This window comes from Oryzias melastigma, linkage group LG18 (assembly GCF_002922805.2).
Source record: "Oryzias melastigma strain HK-1 linkage group LG18, ASM292280v2, whole genome shotgun sequence".
NCBI classification, from domain to species: Eukaryota; Metazoa; Chordata; class Actinopteri; order Beloniformes; family Adrianichthyidae; genus Oryzias; species Oryzias melastigma.
Window position 1 is genome coordinate 6571803 of NC_050529.1, and position 12467 is coordinate 6584269.

Genomic DNA, 12467 nt, shown 5'->3' on the forward strand with positions numbered 1-12467 from the left:
TGAAACTACGGGGGGGAGGGAGAAATCGATTTGGGGATATAATCGCGATATTTCTGTTGGCGATACTTGTATTGATATAAAATGCTGACGAGACGATGTTTAATTAAGTATCTTTCTTCAGCATCTTACTTTTTTATTCCATCTGAACCCTCAACCTATCCAAAATAAATAGTGAAAAAAAATGTTCTGGTACATTCTTGGGATATATCGCAATACGTATCATATCGTGAGACACATATCGTGATATGTATGGTATTGCCAGACTCTTACCAATACACGGCCCTATTGGATAGGCAGTGTTGTGTGTTGTCATGGTACTGCTAAAACCTCACCAAAATAGTGAAAAAAAAATTGTTCAGGTACACTCTTGGGATATATCCTGATACTTATCGTATCGTGAGACACGTATTGCAATACGTACCAAATTGCCAGGGTTTTACCAATACACACCCCTATTGGATAGGCAGTGTTGTGCTTTATCATGGTACAGCTACAACACCACGCCAAAATAAATAGTGAAAAAAAATAGTTAAAAATTGTTCTGGTAAACTTTTGCGATATATCGCGATACAAATCTTATTGTGAGACACATACAAGTATCGTATTGCCAGACTCTTACCAATACACCGCCCTATTGAATACACAGTGTGACGCTTTGTCATGGTACAGCTAAAGCTAGTGAAAGAAGATTAACCAGCTGATGAAAGTTATAGATATGCTAATCATCGTGTTAGGTGAAAAGTTAAACACCTACTACTTATTTGTATCCAAATAAAGAACCAAAATGGTTCAAGTAATGGATAATGCCCAACAAAATGTCTCTTATCAGCAGTTATTCTACAACGGGGAGGTGTGAACCGTTCAACCCAAAGCGGAGTCCATTAATGTCTAATAATTGACTCCTCAAAAGGCATTATCCTGGAAATACCATAAAATAAATACATATTAATCAATTCTAAATACTTTAATCTTTTTTCTTTTGTTTATGCTTAAATCATTCTTCACAAGAACCAGACAAATCGATTTGCAATATCATGCTACACATACACCAGGCATGTTAGCATCGGTGTTCACACTGGAGTTGCTACATGATACTAGCGCAACATATTGCAACAGTGCAATACCATCGGTCTACGTATGTTCCAAGTTTTAGTTGTTATGGTTAGCAGATGGCATTTAGGCCAAATAAATAATATTGAACATTTGAGGTGTCAAGTATCACTTTTTAATTGACACCCTGTGGCCAATCAGTATTCACCCAGACCAGGATATAAATGGTTATTAAGCACCAATTCACACAGTTGTCTCCTAAAGAGAAGAAGAAGACCATAATCCAAAGAATGGCAAAAAACAACCCAAACCTCCAACACTCAAGCATCCCTCCTCCACCATTAGTTAGGGTCAGAGTGAAAGTGACAAAACGCCCCACAGCAGGACCTGCTGAGATGGGCTTAGCAATCAGCTCAATGTGTGACATCATATCAAACGTCAACTTCCTGTTTCTAAGGAATGTGGAGCAATCCCGGGCCTAAAGGTCTCCCACCATGCTTGATTTCCCCATACCCCTCCCTCACTGGCTGCTGATGAGTTGATCAGTTAATTACAGGTTATGGTTCCAGGAAACACTTAATTCTGCTCATTTGTAATTAGCGGGATAATGACATCTTAAAAACAGCAGGATGGTAGATCCTGAGGACTAAGGTTGAACTCTCCTGCTGTCATAATGTCGTCTATGACTGAATAATGATCGCTTGGAAATGATGTTAAAGGGTTAAAAAACGAATCATTTACAATGGTCTCACTGACTCACAAGACGGTACTGGAACCTCCAAACCACCAGGGGGCGTAGGAAATAATTCAGTTCTTTTTACCTGAAAAGAAATGTATGTCCTCAAGCTAAAAGCAGTAGGGGAAAATTGATTCAGTGATACTGTATATCGCAATATTTTATTTAATAACACTTATATTGATTTATAATGTTGACAAGACGATATTTAATTATTTATTTGTGAGCGTCATTCAGTGTCGTGCTTTTGTTTTTACCTAAACCCTCGACAGCTAGTCAGCAGCACAGCGTACTTTGAGCAGCTTTACACCGCACTAGCAGAACAAGACTTTGAAAGAACCAGCTTGTGTTAAATGTTTAGTCTCATTGATTCAGTCTGTCTTGTTGTTATGAGACATGTACTAAGAAAAGATGTTCTTGTACAGTCTTAGGATATATCGTGATATGTATTGTATCATGAGACGTGCATCGCGATAGATATGGGATTGTAAGATTCTAGCCAATCCTCACCCCTAAAAAGCAGGATTGTTAATCATGATCAGAGATTTTACCAGAGGTGTGGACTCGAGTCAGATGACTTGGACTCGAGTCAAGTGACTTGGACTCGAGTCACGTGACTTGAACTCGAATCACAAGACTTGGACTTGAGTCAATCTCGACATTTTGAAGAATAAAGGCTTGACTTGGACTTCAAAACCAGTAACTTGTGACTTGACTTGGACTTTCGTAGCAATAACTTGTGACTTGACTCTGACTTTAGCCCTCTGACTCAGAAAGACTTGGTATTCTCCCCAAAATCCAAGGATTAAAAAGTATTTTGACTCTCTGTGTGTATCTCTGTCTCTGTGTGTGATGTTGGCGCTACATCCTATCAAATTAGGGCTACATTTGTTTGATCTTACAGTCCAACCAATCAGATTGCAGACAAACATTGCTCTATTAATTAAAGTGAGCAATTTAACATTCTGGCGCAGAGGTTAAGAGGTTTCCAACAAAAAAACAGTCCACCAAGTCCACCATCAAGTTACCAGAGAACATTTTGTTGTCACTTATTAACAGTTGAAATGACAACGTTGTTATAATTTAGGTTTATAGGATTTCAGTTTGTATGATAGCCACTAAATGTATTATCAAAAGTACAGCTTGAATACTTTTGTTCTGAAAAAAATCCAGAAGTGTTTTATTTTAAAAGTGCTTTATGGCAGTAACTTTCAGTTTTGAGTGTTGTGATGAAGTAGAAACCTCACATCCTATTCCCCGTTCAACATAACGGAAATTACTATAGAAATTTTGTATTTAAGCTAGCCTTACTTGAACACCAAGAATCCACCCTGTAATAATTGAGGTCGGGTTTTTTAATGGAAATGTTTTTAAACTTTTTCTAGATGTTGACACAAAGATTGAATCAGTCTCAAAAAGGAAACACGATCAGTGAAACGTTCTGGTCTCTTCATTTACACACAGTCATTGCATTGTTTTGTACCAATTTTGTCACATTTTGCACATTCTCTGCAGAGCAAACGTTCTAAAATATCCTAAAATCTCAGAACTGGGTCTGTTCGACCATATTAATGAAACTACGTTTTTTTAATACCACATTCCAACGACAGAAAGAAGCTGTGTAGTGACCACTCTTCTGCATGGCTTTCATTTTTCCAATCTTATCCTATTTTTTACATTAGTTCATGCTGTTTTTATGGCAGCCCTCTTGGGGTTTTATACCCTCACAATTTTATTTTATTTTTTTTTATGATCCAGACTTTAAAGGGCTTGAAATGAGGAATTCAGGAAATACCAGAGCGAACAATTGAACCGAAACCCAGAAGAAAAGTGTTAAAACTTGCTTTAATCTCACAGAAATCTGCAGTTTTAGGAGTATAAACTCCCTTGAGAGCAAAGTCATCAGAAGAGCAGAAATAATGAGGCTTCGTACGGAAGTATTTGGACTTTAGTTCATTAATGAATTATTAAGAACCAATTAGACACGAACATATCTATTGGGTATCTAAACCATGGCTGTTTTGATGTTTACAGCTATAGATATGCTCACTAGCCATGGCTAATTTTGTCCCATCATGCCTTGCCCATTGTAAACAAGCTGCCGTTTTCTTTAGAAGGATTAGAGTTAATTGAATAAAAAAATAAATGAATAAGAAAGAATAGCTTAGAAGCCAGACGTGGCACACCCTTGCAAACAAATGCTTTTTTTATCTTCATTTCTTGTTAGGCCGGTATCTCTTTTTTACTTTTTGCTCCCCCTAGTGGCAGAATCCCACGCTGCAGCCATTTCTTTAAACAACTATAACTCGCCACAAGAATGGGCAAGAAACTTACTTGTCCCCCCCAACATCATGAATGTGGCCGCTGAAGATGCTAGTGCTGATAGTTGAAGATGCAGAAATTGATAGCTAAAGTTGATAGAAAATAGCTAGCAGCTAATAGCTGAAAACGCTGAAGCTGATAGCCAGCTAAATTATTAGCTAAATGCCAAATTAGCCTAAAAAACTGAAAAAATCCTAAATTAGACAAAACAGCTAGCATGTAGCTATAATATTAGCTAAACTCCAAGTTAGCCTAAAAAAATGAAAAATCTTAAATTAGCCAAAATAGTTAGCATGTAGCTGAAATATTAGCTAAATGCCAAATTAGCTTAAAAAACTGATTAAAATCCTAAATTAGACAAAACAGCTAGCATGTAGCTATAATATTAGCTAAACTCCAAATTAGCCTAAAAAAATCCTAAACTAGACAAAACAGCTAGCATGTAGCTATAGTATTAGCTAAACTTCAAATTAATCTAAAAAACTAAAAATCTTAAATTAGCCAAAATAGCTAGCATGTTGCTTAAATATTAGCCAAAATTAAAAAAAAACATTTAATGCCAAAATAACCCAAAAACTCACATGTTGTCATTCTAACTTTCAACTTTACAACACTCCAACACTAAATGATATAAAGTAACGACTAATCGACTATTAAATTAGTCGTCGACTATTTTGATAGTCGATTAGTCGTCGATTAGTCGACTAATCGTGGCAGCCCTAGTGTTCAGTCACTATTTCCAGGCAGCAGGCGCTCAGCTTCCCTTTCATTCATTCAGTAACTCCAGTTCCCTCCCACTTTCATTGACGAACCGAGTTTTTTCCTCCACGTGAGCGCAATGCTCGCTGGCTCTCCGTCAACGTACCCCCCCCTCCCATCTTCTGCAGGGGTCCCTCCCCCTTCTCACTTCATTCACTGCTCTGAATGCGATGACTCATCCTACGTCGACTTGATCTGCTTCATGCTCGCCTCATTGTCTTTCCCACGGCCTCCCCCCCTCCCCACAACAGCCTCTGTCCGTCACACCCCCCCCCCGAGATGCAGACCATGATGGACAAGCAGAGTAAGTGGCTGCGACAAAAAAGCACATGTTATATATGCAGATGGAGGCGCTCGACATGCACCTCGCGTCACCTCGCTGCATCTGACTGCCACTGTACACGTCCGTGAAGGACCCGCGGAGACCAGGAGGAGCAGGAGTCCCGCCTCCTTTTTACGCCTTACAGGAAAAAAGGAAATGTTCTCGGGTGGATTGATGAGGTAACAGAGGAGACCGGAAGCATTCAGGTCACGTCAGTGTTCCTCACATTGTGATGCCAATTCTAATTCAAACGTCTGAGTCTTTCCCTCACACAGATTAACAGTAATGTGTCGATTATCTGAGCTGCATGGTGGAGTTTTGGTTGAGTCACCTTAGCTTTTGATTTTTGGGTTGTCTGGGCTCATAGGTCATAGAGATGACGGCATCTTAGGTGTGTCTTGCGGTTAACCTGAGTGTGTCCACCTCAAGGAAGTTCATGAAAATAGAACGTTTGCTTGTCGAGCACGTGGTAGGTATATCATAAAGTATTTGTGGAGTTAGAGGAAGTTCAGCGCTCTAATGATGTACGCGTGATGCTATTGTATGGTGCCCTCAAGCCTAGTCATTAGGAAAGCATTGGATAGAACTGCCATTACAGCAATATCTGTACTATCTACGCTAGAAAATTTGACAAACTTGCACAAGGAGCGCACAATTATCATATGAAAAGTGATATCACGAACTCCCTATGCAATCTGCAGGATTTGAGGAAGATTAAAAAAAATAAAAAATCTCTACGACACACTTGCGTCTCACCTACTTCAACCCATTGTGTGTGTGTTATGAAAGCGTTCGAAATGACTTGTCACCCGCAGCACGCCCATAGAAAAATGTGTGAACATTTTCACTCTATGGACTCACTGAGCAGTCGACTATCTGGATATTTTGTGCACTTGCCTTTCGTCTCACAAGAAGGGGGCGATGGTCCAAATCCCAACTAGGACCTTTCTGTGTGGAGGTCACATGTTCTTATCTTGTCGAGAAACACCTTTAAGATGCAACCACTCCTCTCTATGACCCTACATGTCTGGACAACCCAACAACCTGCAGCAGATACACATGACCAAGGCTTTAGCTGAGTCCCAACATGATATCTTCAATAATATCTGCAGCAAAGCAGAAACCCGTACTTTTTGTGTGCAACATAGTTTCTTTATGTGTTGCAGAACTTCTGCACGGCAGCAATGATTCAAAAAACCATGGATCATTCCAAAACAATCTCCTCCTAAACAAATAAAACGCACACTTCCACTCTTCCGGAGAGTCCACATCATTTCTGTGCAGAACAGCTTATATTAGATTCAGAAGCATTATACCCCGTATCATATTTTGCCATTTCTGTTTCCTCTGCACCTTTAATCTGCTTCCACTATCTGTCCCCATAGCATTCCAGCTCTCCTGCACAACAAACCCATTGCAAAGAAAAAAATGGATTACCTGCTTTCTTTAAAATGATATCTAAAATGCATTTATTCCATTGCAAAGGCGGGCTCTGCAGGGGAGCTGTACAAAGCAACTGTGTGTATTTCTGCTAATGCAGTTTGTTGATGTATGTAAAGGTGCAGACAGGCCTCATACATCACAGCACGCTCCTTTGTACCTCATTTGGCTCAGTGTTTGTGAAAGGTAGAACAAAATGGAATGTAAAACGTACACAGGCATCAAATCTGTCATTTGTCCGCACTGGAATATGTGTAGCTCAAGCTAAGCACAAGCATCGGAGGACAGATAAGGAGAAATAATCATCTGTATGAAAAAAATGTGCCTGTTTTCAGGTAAAAGAGTCTGTAAACTTACAAAATTATTTATGTTTATGTTAGTTTTTAAGTAAATTTGGAACAGAATCTTCACAAAGCAAACCTTTCCCTAAACTGACCCTTTATTAGGCAAGAACTGTACTTTTTGCTGATCGTGACTATGTGCGTTCACAAATATCAGTTTTTTTTTCTTTTATGCATAAAACACAAATGCACAACGTTCACCTCTTTAGAATTGGAGCTGTTGTCGTTGACAGCAAATTACTTCACGTTCTCTGAGCTTCTGTACGTCATTAATCATTTACGCAATTACGCAATGCAACACTTAGCAATGAGTGCTACAAATCAATTCAAATCTGTTTCTTTACATCAAAATCAGCTGGATTTATGTTAATTGCATAAATAGTTGAATAGAAATGATGGTAAATACTGTATACTTGTATAGTCCTTTCTACCCTCCTTCAAGGGCCCAAAGTGCCTCACAGTCACAGACCAATTCACCCATTCACTAACACATTCACACACTGGTGGTGGCTCCGCATGCCAAACACTGGCGGCAACCTTCCACCAGAGGCAATTCGGGGTTAGGTGTCTTGCACAAGGACACTTAGACACATAGGTAGGCAAGGCGGGAACGAACCAGGAGACAACCGCCCTACCGCTGCACCACGGCATTTTCTACAGAAAAGCTGGAGACTTTTTTACTGCGGTCTGGCTGTTCCCATTAAATCACAGGTGTCGACCTCCAGTCCATGAATCAGAACTGTTCCATTACGCCAGTACCCTAACCCAGTACCGATAGCCTAACTCTAACCCGGTACCGTGGTCCGCGTCCGGTACAGCTTCTGGTACCACGTCCAGTAGCATCTCCAGAGGGTTGTGGACCCTAGATTTTATGAACTGCCAGCACGTCTAAAAAGAACAAGTTGGGGACACCCAAAATGTCAAAAAGTAACGTGGGGGTTCCTAACCCAGGGTTAGGGTATATGCAGTTTAGCTACATTGTCCACCCCCATAACTCCAGAACGGAAGGTTCTAGAGACAAGGGACCAAGCTCTACTCTCTGGGACAATTGGGTCAGAAAACTGCTGGTGAAGTCCGTTTTCGCCTACGACTGCGAGAAAAGCCCACTTTTTGGATATTTTCTTCTGTATCTCCAGAAAGGAGGGTCATGGAGAGTCTGAAGCACTTCCAGTGTGTTCAGAGTGGCCAAGTTATGTCTGACAGAGGCTGTTTCCAAGTCTATCCAACCTTGGCGAATTTTTTGTAAGTGTGGAACCCGAAAAGTGTCCCTCCAGAACCTGTTTTGGAGCATGTTTCAGACCATTTGGAGTCGATGAGTAAAGGGTTAGGGCTAGAAGGAATGTGTTGGGTAAGAGGTGAACTTTGTCTCTGAATCAATGCTTTATTTAACGTTTCGTGAAAATCAGCATAGATATCACTTTCCTTTGTTGCTGTAGTTAAGATCAGTACTGGCCCAGCAGGGCGTTGTGTTACCATGACAACGCGCCACAACATATATCAAGTAGAAAAAGTGATCTAAACTGTAAAATAACAAGAATTGAGAGCAAAAAATTAATTTAATATTTATTTTTTTATACGTGACTATGGTATAAATTAGATAATGCCCTTCAAAGTCTGCATTATCAGAAAATAACTCACTTCATGGAAGCAACCTCCACTTAATGTCACAAGACCGGACTCCTAGACCGATTTCACACTTGTGTATTTTGGTTACCACTTGGTACCGTTTTGTTTGAAATAAAAAAATGACAAGAAACAATTTCTATTAGTAAATATACAAGCAACAGTCTATTGCGTTTAGTGCATTCTTTATGTGAACGTAACATTTTCGTTTGTTAAAAACAAACTGCATCCACTGATGTCTGATCCAAATATCAACATTTTCGTACAAATGCTGCCAGGTTGTGAAAATCAGAGACTTTTTTCTAACCCTTTTTTATTGTGCCTATTAGGTCGTTTCTGAAAAGTCTTCACCCTCCTAAGAACCGACAGTGACTACAAGTCCCGCGATTACGATTACTGGAGTCATTTGACTTCAAAGACAGAAAGGCAGTGACCAATTTTCCACGCTCGTCTCAGATTCCCTCCTCAACGGCTGCAATTACATTTAGCTTTAATTAATGTGGGAACAAGCGGGGAGGAGCAGAGCGGTCTTTGAACTGAGCACCGAGGGCAAAAGTGTGTGTTGGATTCTGATCTGAAACCCAGTCGAATCGTCTCGGCCGGATCTGGGCCGTGTCCGTCTTTCACCTGTGTCACGCTTTCACTGTACATAATAACTTTATTCTCTGCTTCACCTCGTCGTCCTTTAATTTTTTTGTTTTTGGTCAGCAGTTTCATTTAGATTGAGAAGGGGGGAGCAGACAGCAGAAGACTACATCAGGGTGCTGCGTAAGCACCAGCCACCTCTGAAGAATAACAAAACGGAGGAATAATTCTGCACTGACGAAGAGCTAATGAGGGATGTAGGGGAACGTGAGAGGGAGGGACGTTGCAGGTGGTCCGTCTTTCGGTTCAGCTCAAGATGTTAGAAAAAATGTTCAAGACTAAAAGATAAATAAGACTTTATAAGATCCTAATTGAGATTAGGAGATGTACATTTTTTATTGGGATTTTTGTTAAAAAATACGGTATTTTCCAGAGTATAAGTCAGCATTTTTTTATTGTTTAGCAAGGGGTGCGACTTATACTCAGGAGAGAGTTAATTGTATTTTTTTTTTAATCAATAGACACAAATATTCATTATTTTCCCACTAACAACTGTTTGCCCTTGAGCGGTTTTTCCACTAACAACCACTAGAGGGCGCTGTTTATGTGTATCAGTTTTGCTACCGACAGTACCAGAAGAAGAAGAAGCGTCGTCCAAAACAAACATGGACGAGAATCTGATTGTTTTCCCCTTAAACTTTGATATTTTTCTTATTTGCGTCAAAACATTATTATTCTAGCTTTTATTTTTTCAGACTAATGCGGAACATAAGGTCATCAAACTGGGTAAAACCGGCGTCATCTAGACAGCTACTGCAGTATAGAAGATAACAATTACTGTGAAAAAAAACAGACTGAAAGATCTCATGAACCAGATGATTTTGTAGAACTTTTGAAAATACGTAAACCTGACCTCTCGATATCATCTGTGCAAATAAGATGCTTCTAAGTAACAATGAGGCGAAAAAATTGATGGTAGCTTCTACTACCATGGACAGGAGCACCTAGTTTATGAAGATGTATATGGACAAGCATTGAACATCCAATTTGTAATCTGAGATGGGATAATTCTAATGTCAATGTTGGGGCAGAAACTCAAGTGTCAAGGGGTTAGCTAGAATCCGTCTGCTTAAGGCTAACATCTCATCAGGATCGCAACTACTTCTAAAAAAATTGCAAACTGTTGAAAAAAATGTGAGAAAATATGCAAAATATCAACAAATTCAGAGAATCAATGGCTTTGTCCGCAGTCCTTCCCTTCTCATTATATAGTATGTTTGCCATTTTGTAGTGCTGTCAGAAATTGTCCAAAATCAATTGCCCTAAAAAATTTGAACGCCTGGAAAAGCGTAGATAAATCTAGTCCATTATTATTATTATATACTTTTTAGTACTTAGGAAGTAGGGAGTGAATTCAGACATTGCTGATGAGTTTGCGTGAGGGGTCTGTGTCGACATTTGGGGTTAGAATCCGTTGGAAGACATCAAAATGTCTGATTCTTATTTTATTGTCTTCATTCAATCACAATTTAGTCTCTTAGGTCAAAAACTTTTCTCGCGTTTCTCGTCTTTTCATAAACTAGATTGGTTTGTGTTTATTTTGACAAATGCTAAAACATAGAATAAGATGGAAATAATTTTGAATTAAGAACAAAACAGAGAAATCCCTAAAAACTCTCACAGTCTTAGAACTCCCTCCTTAGTGCAGAGGTTTAAGTGAATAGCGAGTAAGATTTAGGACGTTTAGGACCAACAAACGTTTCCAACATCAGTCTTGATATTCCGGTCTTCAATCAGCATTTGCCAACATTTTGCTCTTTAATCTCTAGTAGCTGCTATAGTTTCTTCCATCTCTGCTATGTGAAGTTGTTCCAGTGAAGACACGAGTCACATCCACCATCCTTCTGCTGAGAAACCATCTGTATGCACGTCTGACAGCCAACGAAAAGCGACTCTTACAGTTGCAATAAGACGAGTAAAGATATATGAGAGTGTAGCCCTTGTTTCTGACTTGATTTATCACCGCTGTTCCCCAATGATGTGCATTTTGTGAATTATTGTCCAATTAGCAGTAAAATAGACAATAAAACGGGATGTGCTTTAGGGCTAGGTAGCATTGACATTGATAGGTCACGGTCCTTTTGGACACAGCGTCTGTGGCCTTCAGTCACATCCTTTGTCTCAATGTTTGGTTCTGCAAAAACGTAAAAAACCTTCCAGGAACCCAACTGGTCTTTTCTGTAGGTTTGAGTGACCCATGTTCAACAAATGGAGGCACAACGTATTCTTTAACGCTTGGAATATTTATTGGTTAGTTTCTAGCTGGTTCCTTCAAACAGGGATCAGAGTTAAAAGAGGGATCAACAAACTGGTCAATGAAAGTAATTATGTCTGATGACAGATGTACCTTAGAGTGCTACAATAAATCATGAGAAGCTTTTTGAATGGAGAAAGATGAAGAGAAGGAACAAAAATGGGACTAGATTTATCCGACAGACACACCTAGAGATTTAAACATCTCTTCTATGAGGTGCTATCACTCAGATTATAGTAGAGCGTCTACAGGTACGAAAACTTAAAAGAAAAGGCCTTAAGATCTGTGTGCAAACCAAAGTATTGACTGCAGCGTCTAGAACCAATTTGCACAGAAATCCTTTTGGCATCTCTGCTCTGACTTGGAGCCAAATGTTGGAGGTCTCATCTGTATCGGGTATTCACACCTCAAACGAAACAGGCTAATATCCATTTATTCTGTAGGTTTATAGATGCTCTCTTTAATGGAGCATCTAAAGCTGGGGGGCCCAAACTCTTTTTGCTCAAAGGGCCAAAATCTAAATGGGATCCCGGTCCGTGGGCCAAATACAATATTTTACTTTCTTCCAATGAAAACAGCAAACTGGGATCCTAATGAGGGACGTGGATCTGGTCTTTTCACTTTATCCGTTTGTTGTTGCCATCTGCTAACTAAAAAAGGCAGCTAAAAGCATCGGAAGTTACTGTGACGGTTCTTGGTAGTAAAAAGAAGCCCAGGATTCACTCACTTGTGGGCTTTTTCACTCATGGCTGCTCCCAAAGAAAGTGCTAGCAGCGCCACCCGGAGGTCAAAAGCATGTTACAGCCGTAATATTTTATAAACATCATAGAAAATCAATGGGAAACAGAAACAGATATGGCATTTTAACTACACACTCCATGGCTTCCACAGCCACGTCTTGGCGGCCCCAAAAGATAACCTAAGATAAGACTTAAATACAACCGTAAACTGGGCAGCTTCCTGATCACGATTCTG